Source organism: Chamaea fasciata, unplaced genomic scaffold, assembly GCF_029207755.1.
Source record: "Chamaea fasciata isolate MVZ Bird 193981 ecotype frontalis unplaced genomic scaffold, bChaFas1.0.hap1 SCAF_25, whole genome shotgun sequence".
Lineage (NCBI taxonomy): Eukaryota > Metazoa > Chordata > Aves > Passeriformes > Sylviidae > Chamaea > Chamaea fasciata.
Window position 1 is genome coordinate 2949016 of NW_027094110.1, and position 12477 is coordinate 2961492.

The window sequence follows — 12477 nt, forward strand, 5'->3', positions numbered from 1 at the left end:
TCACCCGTGTCACCTTTGTCACCCGCCCTGGGTGTGCATCACGAGCCGTGGGCTGCTCAGGGAACCCCAACTCCGTCCAGGATGAAAAGAGGGGAGCAACGGGGAGGGTGGAAGGTCCCAAACCCCGACCTAATCCAGAGCCTAATCCAGAGCCTGGCCGATCAGGGGGAATCTGAACCTTGGAGTCTGATCCCCCCCAGCCCAGGGAAGGGAAACGCGCTGGGATTCGGGAGCCGGGAGCAGCCGCCCAGGCTCCCGGGGATGGAGCGGAGAGTGGGAAGGGATCGTGGCCTCGGGGCTGCCCCCACAGCGCCGGGAGCTGCCAAAATTCCCTTTTGGGATCCTTTTCGGAGGATGGACGCCCTCGGACTCTGAGACTGAACCCCCTGAGAGCCGAAAACCGGCGGCAAAACCGGCGAAAACCGGGCGAGGCGGGGAGGGAAGCAAAGCGAAGCCAAGAACCGGCGCTGGCTCGGACCCGCTCCTGCCTCTCAAATGTGCAAATTATGCGGCCATTTCACGGGACACTTAGGAGTCAATTTGCAACGCGGCTCAGGGGGGAAATTGGGCACATAATTCCCCTGAACAATAAGCGGAGCGGCCGCTTAATTTAACTCCGCGCCTGGACCTCGTTAGCGCGTGCCGAGGGGAGGGCGCTGCGGGCGCCGGGGCCACGTGCGCGCATCGCCCGGCGGCCTTCCTCATCCTCATCATCCTCCTCTTCATCCCCCGGCAGCCCTCCTCATCATCCTCCTCATCCCCCTGCTTCCTTCTCCATCCCCCGGCAGCCCTCCTTATCCCCCAGCATCCCTCCTCATCATCCTCCTCATACCCGTGCATCCCCTTCATCCCCCCGCATCCCTCCTCATCCTCGTCATCCTCCTGCATCCCTCCTCATCCCCCCGGATCTCTTCGCATCCCCCTGCATCCCTCCTCAACCCTTCCTCATCCCCCCACATCGCCCTGCATCCCTCCTCATCCCCTTCATCCCTCCTCATCTTCCTCATTCCCCCGCATCGCTTTGCACCCCCCGCATCCCTCCTCATCCTCCCGCATCCCTCCTCATCCTCCCGCACCCCGCGGGCCCAGAGCGGTGCCCGAGGGCAGCGGGGTCTGCCTCGGGGGGCTCGGCAGGTCCCAGCCCGGCTCGCACACGCTCCGGCAGCCCCGGCACAGTGGCAGCAGGCTGTTCTCATTACAGCCCAATGAGGCTGTTTACTCACCCAGCTGGAGACAGTTAGAGAGTGATAAATAATGAAAGAGAAAACATGATTTTCCCCTCTGTGGTTTCTATTTGTGTAACCATATGTCACAGCTCAATACGGCCGCGGGTTTTTTTTTTTTCTGCTTTATTCAGGAAAGAGTTGATTTTTTTTTTTCCACAGTGCTGCGATTTTTCCCCCCGACTTCTCTCTTTTCTTTTCTTTTTTTTTTTTTTTTTTTTTTTTTTTTTTTTTTTTTCCTCTCTGCAGCGACAGAAATATTTCTGTTTGTTTTCTTGTGAAACTCGCTCGGACTCTGACTCCTCAAAGTCTGGCTTGTCCCAGGAACTGCGGAGGTTTGATAGGATTGTGCTCAGCTTCTTTTCAAATACCTGTCACGGGGCTGCGGGGAGAAGAACCAGCTGAGAGCAGCGCGGGGCGGGCTCGGCACCTCGGGCCAGCCGGGCTGAGCTCAGCCCGCATCTCCTTGGCTGGAGCAATCCCTGCGGGAGGACAAAATCCTCTCGAGCTCTCCCTGGCGCGGGAAGGGAGGGTTGGATGAGGGATAATGGGCTGGATTTGTATCTCGGAGTGTTCTGTGAGGGTAACGGAGCGTTTGCGGTTGGGGAAACTGAGGCACCGTGCGCTCCGCGGGGCTCATCCAGGGAACCTGCAGCCCCCAGGGACCTGCGTGATCCATCCCGCAGCGTCGGGAACGGGGTTTGAACCGGGAGGGGAGAAGGATCTGAGGAGGAGATCTCGGCTCCTTCCCCGAGGAAAAAAGGCCCTGGCAGCGCCGTGCGCCGGATGGCGGCCGGGAGAGCTCCGGGAGCGCATCCCGCCCGTGCCCTGGGGAGGGCAGGTCCCTGCACGGCCCCTCTCCCTCCCCGCCAGGTACCGCACACCTTCCTGCAGCAATTATCCCCGGCTCCCCGCGCTGTGTCTTCTCCTGCCACGGCCCCGCCGCTGCCGGCGCTCCTGGCACGCTGCGGGGATGAGTTTCCCCTCCGAGCGCTCCCGGCCTGGGGCCGTGCGAGGTGTTTATTCGCCCCGGCAAGTTCGCCGGCTTCACAACATCCTCTCCCCGCAAGATACATCGTTCTGGGAGGGCAATTATCGCGGTGACCTCATCCGTGTCTGCGGCATGAGGTCACCAACGTTCGGGGAGCCGCGCCAGCCCGGTCCGAGCGGGTGTGCCCGCGGCTCGGCTCATCCCCATCCGGCTCTTGGGCTGCCTCCAGAGCCCCGGCCCAGCTCCGAGGAAACTCGTAATTAATCGTGGCACAATTCCCAGGGGCCAAGCCGGGTACCCGGGCGTGGATGTGGCGGGGAAGAGCCTGAGAGGTGCCGAGCCCCAACATCCCGATCCTGCCGTGGGTTTGATCCCTGGGGTTCGCCCTGACATGGAAATCACCTCCCAGCGATCCCACCCTGTCCTTGAGAGTGTTTTCCGAATGCTTCTGGAGCTCTGGCAGCCTCAGGGTTGTTCCCATTCCCTGGGGAGCCTGGGCAGTGCCCAGCATCCTCTGGAGGAAGAACCTTTCCCTAATATCCATCCTAAACCCCCTGATACAGCTCCAGCCCTTCCCCGGGTGCTATCCCTGGTCCCCTTTGTCCTGGAATGCCACCGAGTGTGTCCCTCACACACAATTCCTGCAATGACCCAACCCTGGTGGCTCCAGGCCCTGTCCCCCGGTGTGAAACCACAGCATGCCCGTGATGTCTGATCCCCTCAGCATCCCACAGCCTGGGCTGGGCCTGAATTCCCTCAGTTAAACTCAGCCAACACACCTCCTGCTGGGGCTGGTCCCTTTCCCAAGTGTAGGCAAACCATTTCTCGGGGGGTTTTGTGTGCAGCAGTCGCAGCCTGCACAGTCAGAGCTGTTCCCACACCGCCCTGGTGCCCACATCTGCTCTGTGGGCTCTGCACTGACAGCTCTGGGGCCAGAACGGCCTTTCTGCACCCTCCAGGTCTCATTGAGGTCCCACCAACGAGGCTGTTCTCCAAAATGTGCCCAAATTCACCCAAAATGCTGGAAAAGCAGCTGCTCTCCACACTGCAGCCAGCCCATCCCAGCAAAACCAGCCCAGCTCGGAGCCTGAGCTGTGTGCTGAGTGTTGAACACTCTAATGTTGATGGATTTGCCCCTTTTTAAAAGCAATTAACTGAGTAAAATCAGGATCTCCTTGCTTCAGGTCACAACAAGCTCTGGCTGCAGGGCTTGAGCTGTGGATTGTGGGGGAGATGGACCCCGCTGGTTGCCTGACCCCATTCCTGGCCCAGCACTTCCCCAGCCCAAACCCTCTCCTCTCCTCCTGCTCCTGCTCCTCCCTCCCTGCCAGCACCACAAAACGGGGCCTGGGAATTCCTGGCAGGTTAATTGGGGTTATTTCATATTAAAGCCCCTTTGCCTCTGGATCCAAACCCGCACAGCCCCGCTGGGTGCGACGTGTCCTTCCTGCTCCTCTCCCTGCACCGAGGGCATCTGTGCCCTGGAAAGGAGGTTGGGATGCTCCCCTTCCCCCCCTGGTCACTGTCCTGATGTGGGACACGGTGACAAACCCCAAACCCTCCTGCCATGGGGTGAGAGACCAGGCTGATGGCACTGGGGGAATCCAAACCCTCTGGGCAGGCTGGATCCTTTGTTTTTGAATAAAATCCCGTTGGAAATGCCTTTCCAAGCTCGTTCCTGTGTCTGCAGCACTTCAGCAACGTGCCCACCTTCCCCGCCATAAACCCACAGACACAGGCTCATAAAATCCAAATTTTAGCTGATCCCAGATCAGTTGGGAGCCGGACCTGGCACAGCTGCAGGGAATATCAAACCAGCTCCATCCTGGCAGCGCTTCTACCTGCAGATCCCTTGTCTCCAGGCCTCCAGCCACGGCTGTGCCAGGAAGCATCCAGCTTTTCCAGGGCTTTTTCCACTCCTGGCTATGCAAACACCCGGCCCCTGCTGCTCTCCAGCCCCTCCACTCCCTCCCTGGCAGTGTCTGGGTTAACGGGAGGCACTTGGATAGAAAAAACACCCCCTTTTTTTTTTTTTTTTAATTGTAGCAGCAGATAGGGAGAAGAAAAAGCGTTGGGCTCATTTATCTGGCTCACAGTGTCGCTAATGCCCTCGGCTTGAGGCCAGCGTGAGAGATTGGGAGGTAAATCGGCCAAGTCATGCTGTACAAACATTTCAAAAAAGAAAGATATTTCCAGGCTCTCTCGCAGGAATCCAGCCCTCCTCCTGCTGGGGGACTGCAGGGTTTGGAGCCCACTTCACCTCCGTCTGTGGGTGTTCAGAAAGCAGAATTTCACCCAAAAAAGCAGCGCTGGAATTTGGCTGGGGATGCTCAGGCCCTGGCTCTCACCGAGAATCCCCAGGGATATTCTTGTCTGGGCAGTGGGCACAGAGAGGTTTTTAAATAATAATGGATTTAAACTTCCCAGGGACAACGTATTTTCAACAACATCCACAGAGATCTTTTATTGCTTACAACATTTTAATGGATGGCTCCTTTGTTATTTATTAAAGGCCCATTGAAAATGTCTTTCCACTCTTGTTCCTGTTTCTGGAGCAGTTCATTAACATCCCCACCTTTCCTGCCATAAACCCACGGACTCATGCTCGTAAAATCCAAATATCTGCCAGTAAAGTTCCAGCACAGAGAATAAAACCCCACTCACAGCCCACATAAACCACGGGACAAGGTTTGTGCCACCTGTGACCGCAGCACGGAGAGAGGGCGGCACTGCTGGGTGGGGGAAAGGGGGGACAGACCCTCCCTGGGACCTCACAACCTTTTTTTTTTTTTTCCCAGCTTGAAGATCCCAGAGGTTCTCTGTGCTTTACCAGGGGCTGAGTTTGGGGTGTCTGGTGGGGGTTACAACAGCAGGAGCTGCTGACTGAGATCTCACTCTGACAGTTTTCCACCGGGAGAGTGGGGAAGGGGACACAGAGCCCGGGGAAGGGATACACAGCCCGGGGAAGGGGACACACAGCCCGGGGAAGGGACACAGAGCCCGGGGAAGGGACACAGAGCCCGGGGAAGGGACACAGAGCTCGGGGAAGGGATACACAGCCCGGGGAAGGGGCTGCTGAGCCCGGGGTGGGAGTGCGGAGCTGTTGTCCCTCCCAGGGCTCAGGGAACGCTGCCGGAGAGCGGCAGTTCGGCTTGGCTGGGTTTTCTGGAGGAAACCTGCCTGAACAGGGAGCCTGTGACTCGCAGCCTCGCTTTTCCCGGCGCCCGCGGGCGGAGGTGTTTGGATCCGGGATCTGGGGCCACCCCGGCTCTGGAGGTGCAGAAAGCCCGCAGCATTCCCGGCCCCGGGACGGGATGTGAGCGAGGAGACTTCAGCCTTTGGATTCTTTCCCTTCCCTTCCTTTCCCTTTCCTTCCCCATCTCAGGGAGTCAGAGCGGGATGAGCTCAGCCGGGATCTCCGCTCCATCACCGGGGGTGTCTGCTCGTGTCACACAAACAGGGGACACCCCGGGGACACCCCTTTGCCCCCCCCTGCCGTTTATCCCCACCCGGGACGGGCCGGGCGAGGGCAGGGGCAGGAGGTGCCCCCGGCAGCCCCCGGCCCGGGGTGGGTGTGGGCACGGAGCATTCCCAGCCTCCTGGATCCCATCCATCCATCGAGGCTGAGTAGGGAAAAGGCCCCGGTGCCTCATTGTCAGAAGGACCTGACAGTGAATTTGGCAACACAGAGCCCTGGGGGGGCGGTTTTATCCCCCCGGGCACCAGTGCCAGCACAAGCAGCAGCGCCCTTTGCCCTTTCCCGTTTCCCTTCCCCATTCCCCTTTCCTCTTTTCCTTTCCCCTTTTCCTCTTTCCCTTTTATTCTTTCCCTTTTCCCCTTTCCCCTTTTCCATTTTCCCATTCCTCATTCCCCATTCCTCTTTCCCCATTTGCCATTCCTCTTTCCCCTTTCCCCTTTCTCATTTCCCTCTTCCCTTTTCCCTTTCCCTTTCCCCTTTCCCCATTCCCCTTTCCCCTTTCCCTCTTCCCTTTCCCCTTTCCCTTTCCCTTTCCCTTTCCCCTTTTCCTTTTCCCTTTCCCCTTTTCCCTTTCCCCTTTCCCTTTCCCTTTCCCTTTCCCTTTCCCTTTCCCTTTCCCCATTCCCCTTTCCCCTTTCCCCTTTCCCTCTCCCCTTTCCCCATTCCCCTTTCCCTCTTCCCTTTCCCCTTTCCCTTTCCCTTTTCCTTTCCCCTTTCCCCTTTCCCTTTCCCCTTTCCCCTTTCCCCTTTCCCCTTTCCCCTTTCCCCTTTCCCCTTTCCCCTTTCCCTTTCCCCTTTCCCTTTCCCTTTCCCTTTCCCTTTCCCTTTCCCTCTCCCCTTTCCCCTTTCCCCTTTTCCCCTTTCCCTTTCCCCTTCCCCCTTTCCCCTTTCCCTTTCCCCTCTCCCTGCCCATCCCGTGTTTTCCCTGCCCCCCGGGATGGCCGGGCCCCGCATCCCCCTGTTCCCGTGGCCGATCCCGGAGCATCCCCGGCCCCACAGCCCCGTCTGCCCGCGGCCCCCCGGGAGCCCCGCGCTTTGCTGGAGGGCACGGTCTGAATCACCGAGCACGGCAGAAATCTCCGAGTCCTCCTGAGCCGTCCCAGGAGGAGGCAGATCTGAGGGAAGGCAGCGCGGAAGATGCCTGCAGCAATGTCAGTGCTAGAACAGCCGGGCTGACAGGATTCAGAGCAGGGATTAAGGTTGGGATCAGGGATGCAGGGGAAATGAAAAAAGGCTCTGGCTTTCAGGCGTGTCTCCGCCGTGTTTGTGCTCGCGTTCGCCGGGCAGGGACGAGCTCCGGGCTTTCAAAGGCTCCTGAAGAGGCCGGGGTTCACCTCGGAGCTCCCTTTCCTGTTTCCCCTTTCCCTTATCCCTTCCCCTTCCCTCCTTCCCTTTCCCTTTCCCCTTTTCCCCTTTTCCCCTTTCCCTTTCCCCTTTCCCTTTCCTGTTCCCCCTTTCCCTTCTCCCTTTCCCTTTCCCCTTTCCCTTTCCCCTTTCCTGTTCCCCCTTTCCCTTCTCCCTTTCCCTTTCCCCTTTCCCTTTCCTGTTCCCCCTTTCCCTTCTCCCTTTCCCTTTCCCCTTTCCCTTTTCCCTTTTCCCTTTCCCATTTCTCCTTTCCCTTTCCTCTTTTCCCATTTTCCCATTTCTCCTTTTCTCCTTCCCATTTCCCATTTCCCCTTTCCCTTTCCCTTCCTCTTTTCCCACTTCCCCTTTAAATCTGATTTTTAGGCAGGAGGCAGAGGGGACATCCTGCTGTCCCTGGAGCATCAGGGAGAGCCAGGGCAGCCCCAGCCCCGCCCCATGGTGGGAGGATGCCCGGAGCATCCCTGGCTCTTCCCTGGACATCTCTGCCTTTTCCCAGCAGCTTCCAAAGTGTCAAAGTTTCCCTTCCTCACCGAACTATTCCCACTTTTGGGCCGGGGCATCCCTGCCTCCCTCCCGGGCTGGGGCACGGAGGTGGTGACTGCAAACTCCAGCTGCAAATCCCTTTGCTCCAGGGTGGTTTAATCACCCAAGGAAAAGCAGAGCAGCCTCTCCCCGAGCTCCGAGCTCCGGAGCCTGCAAAAAAAAAAAAAAATCAGGATCGTGGGAAGCTCAAGGAGAGTGAGAAGGGAGCAGGAAAAGTCGGGCCAGTGGTGCAGCTCGTTTAGGGACAGGACACTGGGAGCTGTGGCAGGCAGGAAGCCCCTCAGTCCCCAAGGCCGCTTGTCACCCTGTCACAACTTCCCCCTGTCCCCAGGGAGGGGGCTGCTCTGTGTTTGCACCCCAGCATTCCCAAATCCCCCTTCCCAAATCCCCCCCTCCTCAGCTGCAGCCCCCAAAGCCTTGGTGCTGCTGCGTTTTCTCCTGGGAGAGCTGGGGAAAGAGGAGCCGGCCCCAGCGGGATGCTGGGGACAGCCAAACCTACCTAAAACTGCTTTTCCAGGGAGGAAAAGTCCCACCCTCTTCGGGGCAGGCTGAGAATCCCTGGCTGGGCTGGAGGCTGAGGGCTGGGGGGGTCCTCGGTGCCCTCCCCACACTCAGATCTCTGAGGGGGAATCTGTGGGGTCCCTCACGGGGCAGAGGCCGTGCCCGGCCCCAAACACTCCCCAGCTCTAATCCCCAGGCTCTGCAGCCTTCAGGCAAGGCTTGAAGCCAAAGCAAAGCTGCTCCCTTTTCCCCCCAGCCCCTTTCCCTGCCTGCCCGGCCTTTTTCCCCCTCTCCTATCTCCACACAGCCCAGGAAGTTTCTCCCAGTGCTGCCCACCCCGCTCGGGGCTCCTCTGCTCGCTTTGGTCCCTGTTCCCATCCCAAGCATCCCTTCCTCACTCGGCCTCTGGAGGAGGCAAAGCCCAGAAATCCCTGGAGCTGCTGGAGACCTCCTGATGGATCCCACACGCCAGCCTCCTCCTCCTCACCCCCTCTCCACCTCTCTCATCCCAAAGCTCCCTCTTTTTCCTGGTGGAGATACAAAGGCACCAAGTTCTCCTCCCCATCCCTCTTTCCTCTTCTCCCCTCCCCTCAGTTCATCCAACCCTCTCTTTTCCATGTGGGATTTTTTTTTCCCTTTCCTTCCTTCCTACCCCTCTCTCCATTTATTATTATTATTAATTTTTTTTTTTTATTATTTAAGTTTTTTCTTTTAACTTTCAAGGTCACCACGGACAGACAATGCCACCAGTGCCTGTTTGATATGTGAGCGCTATTGGCGTCCATTGCCACGGTTTCCGTGGTAACACAGTAACCATTAATTTTCAATTAAAGTAGACAAAAAGCCCGATGACAGCTCCAGGTCTGCTGAAGATGTCAAGAATCCGTATTAATATACAGCAAGAGAGCATAATTGTGTGTCCATCTTCCCGAGCAACGAAAATGGAGGGATAATTACCAGCTAGAAAGCCACTCTGTAATTTTGTTCTTACTGTCACCACAACCCTACATATTAGCATAAATTAAAAGCAGGGTTTATTGTTACCAAAGTGCATTGATATTTCCAGCCTATTTTCTTCCTTTTAACTGTTTGTTGTTGATGGGTGACTCCTGGACACTCTGTGGGTGAGCCCAGGGGAGCGTCCAGGACGCCAGGAAGGCAAGGATGAAGATTTTGCGGAGCCACTCAGGTGGAAGGAAGGGAAGGGAGAAATCCCAGCTCCGTGTGTGGCACTTTTCCATCCTCCACATCCACCAGGATCCCAACTTCTCCGTGGTGGGGGCTCCGCATGGTCGGGTTTCACCGCAGAGCTGGAAGTGCTGCGAGGCCCCGGCCGCTCCACGCTCGGTGACAGCCGAGCTGAATTCATGAATTTAAGTGAATGGAAAAAAAGTGGGTTCCTTGTATCATATCCAGGGAAAGCTGTCCTTCAAACGGGAATTTAGTGTAATTACCCTTGAGGGAGCGATCCTCAAGCAGTCAGTCACAACACTGACCCGCTGCTGGGATCTGACAGCGAAATTACAGCCTGTGTGCTCAACAAAAGGGCCTCCCCTCCTTCCTTCCTTCCTTCCTTCCTTCCTTCCTTCCTTCCTTCCTTCCTTCCTTCCTTCCTTCCTTCCTTCCTTCCTTCCTTCCTTCCTTCCTTCCTTCCTTCCTTCCTTCCTTCCTTCCTTCCTTCCTTCCTTCCTTCCTTCTTCCCCTCCCCTCCCCTCCCCTCCCTTCCCTGGGGGGACATGAAATGCTGAGGTGTGAAGGGAAGTGGTGGCTTCGGTCTGTGGCTCACATGGGATGGGAACGGGCTGGAAAAGGAACTGAGAAGCTCCAAATTCCCCCTGAGGACCAGGAGAGACTCTCAGATCCATTGGTTTGAATCCACAGGGGTTCAGGGGGTGGATTCCCACTGGAAAAGCCAATCACGACATCCACGATTAAAGGTGGTGGTGGGGGGGTCAATCAGGATAAACTGATCCTCAGAAATTACAAAACCAGATTATTAAACATTCCCTTGGTAAGGATGGTGGTGAGGAGATGGGTTTGCCTGGAGCGCTGCATCCAAAGGATTCCCTCCTGCACGGAGCAGCTGGCACTGGGACTGGGGTGGCACAGGGACAGCGGTGACACAGGGACAGGGGTGACCAGGGACAGTGGTGGCACAGGGGACAGTGTGTCACAGTTCTGTGAAGCCTCCCAGGAATTCCCACAGGGAAATCCAGGTGACAGGGCCTGAGATGAACTCACCACCCCAGGAGCTGCAGGAATGTCCCCCATGGATCGGGAATGACATTCCCAGGGCTCTGGGCCATGGGGGTTGTCCCCAACCTGGCTCTGGTGGGTATTTTTGGTGACAAATCCAGCTGGACACCTGGGGAGGGGCTGCACTCAGGGCTGGTGTCCCAGCTCATCCTGATAACGGAATGACACCCAGGGAGCTGCAGCCAGGCCAGAGGGACCGGGAATGAGAAGGAAAAGGGTCAGATATAACTTATTTTTTTGGAAAAGGCTCAGTGCAACGGAGAGAACTGTTTGAACGTGAACTTGGGGTAAAAAGCCAGTTGGGGTGAGCTGGTAAGGAGGTGTGGGGGCCCAGAGAGGGGCTGGGCGCTGCTGTGGGGCTCTGCCAGCTGCCAGCCCTGCCTGTCACCCATCCAAGGGACACCGGCCACCTCGGGGAGTCCAGAGCTGGGCAGGAAAACAATGATAAGAGGTTTGGGGAACCTCCAGGAGGGGCTGGGGCTGTTCGGCCTGTCCCAGGTGAGAACGGCTCTGCTGTGGCACAGGGATCAGCTGCTCCCACATTCCCAGCACGGGAGGAGCAGGGAGGGGCTTCCCCCCGCAGTTTTGGGATGGGAAAAGCTCGGTTTGGAGTGTCCGAGAGCGTTCACAACCTTTCACAAGGTGTTAGAGGGAGGTGTCAATGCCACCTGCGAGGGAGCTGACCCCCCCCCCCCGAGCGTCCCCAAACCCGTCTGAAATGGGAGGGCTGAAACGGGAATTTCCGTCATTTCAGGATGCTTCAACAGCCGGGATGAGGGAAGGTTGCTCTGAGTGTTATTCACGTGCCCAGCTCAGCCGGTGGGGCAGGAAAAACGCCAAATTCAGCTCCTCGTCCCACAAGGGTAAATCCAGAGCCGGTCCTCTCTGCCTGCACCTCCTGCCCCGGGCCAGGCTGCTCAGCATCCACGTTTTGTTTGGTTTAGGGGGGGAAAAGCCATCCCGATGATTTACAGGGCAGGGCTGCAAGGGGACGTGACAGAACCGGCTTTTCTCCAGGAAAATCTCTGCTCCCTCTGTGCTGGCAGGTTCTGCCGGCCCAGCCAGGGCTGACTGACCCCCAAATCCTCCCCCTCGCTGCATCCCGGGGTTGTGGGGCTTGGAAGCTCAGGGATTCAGGGATGTGGGGCTCAGGGGCTCGGGATTGTGAGGCTCAGGAACACTGGGATCAGGGACAGAGGGTTTTGGGGCTCAGGGACACTGGGATCAAGGACATTGGGATCAGGTGCACAGGGTTTTGGGGCTCAGAAGTGTGGGGCTCAGGGACACTGGGATCAGGGCCACAGGATTTTGGGGCTCAGGGCCTCGTGGCTGCGGGGCTCAGGTGTTGCCTTTGATGCCCAGATAACCCCAGGCTGCTTCACGGCCAAGGGCACCCCGGGACCGAGCTCCTCCTGCCGCTTCCCGGGATGTTCATCCCATCCCCGGCGCGGGGCTCATCCCACGACAGCCTGTCCGAGGCGGGGGATCCCTCCGAGCCATTTATCTCCCAATTATCTCCCACTTATCTCCCGTTCATCTCCCGTTCCGTGCCTGGCACGGCCATCCCACCTCCCCACCCTCCCCTGCAGGGAAACACCAACCCGCCACAGCCCCGCCGGGCTTTGTCCCCAGCGGTGACCCAGGGACCCTGTGACACCCAAACCCTTCCCAAACCGCCCCAGCCCACGCAGGCAGAGCCAGCAAAGGGTCAAAAAAGCTCCCAGCCCTCCTTTCCCCCCTCCCTGGATATAAATACCAGCCTACCAGTCGACACAGAGTACATACATCTTAAACAAACACTTGGCCGGGCTGTTTATCTCCACAGCCTTTAAACAAACTCTTTCAAAGGTTTCTGCTGATATGAGAGATTTACTGAAAACCATTCGCCCTTCTTAAAAGCCTCTCAGTTTATGCTGCTCCGGGTGAAACGAACGGTGTTTGAGCCTGGAGTTTTCTGTCTTCTGACCGCATGTTTATCCGAGGGGCCACTGCTGGCTTTGATACGAGAGCAGCACGGACACAAATCTTTACGAGGGAAAATATAAAATAAACTCGCCGAGTCGGGGTGTGCGTGTGCGTGCGTGTGGCACGGGTGGAGGGGAGGAGGGGAAGTTCTGTCC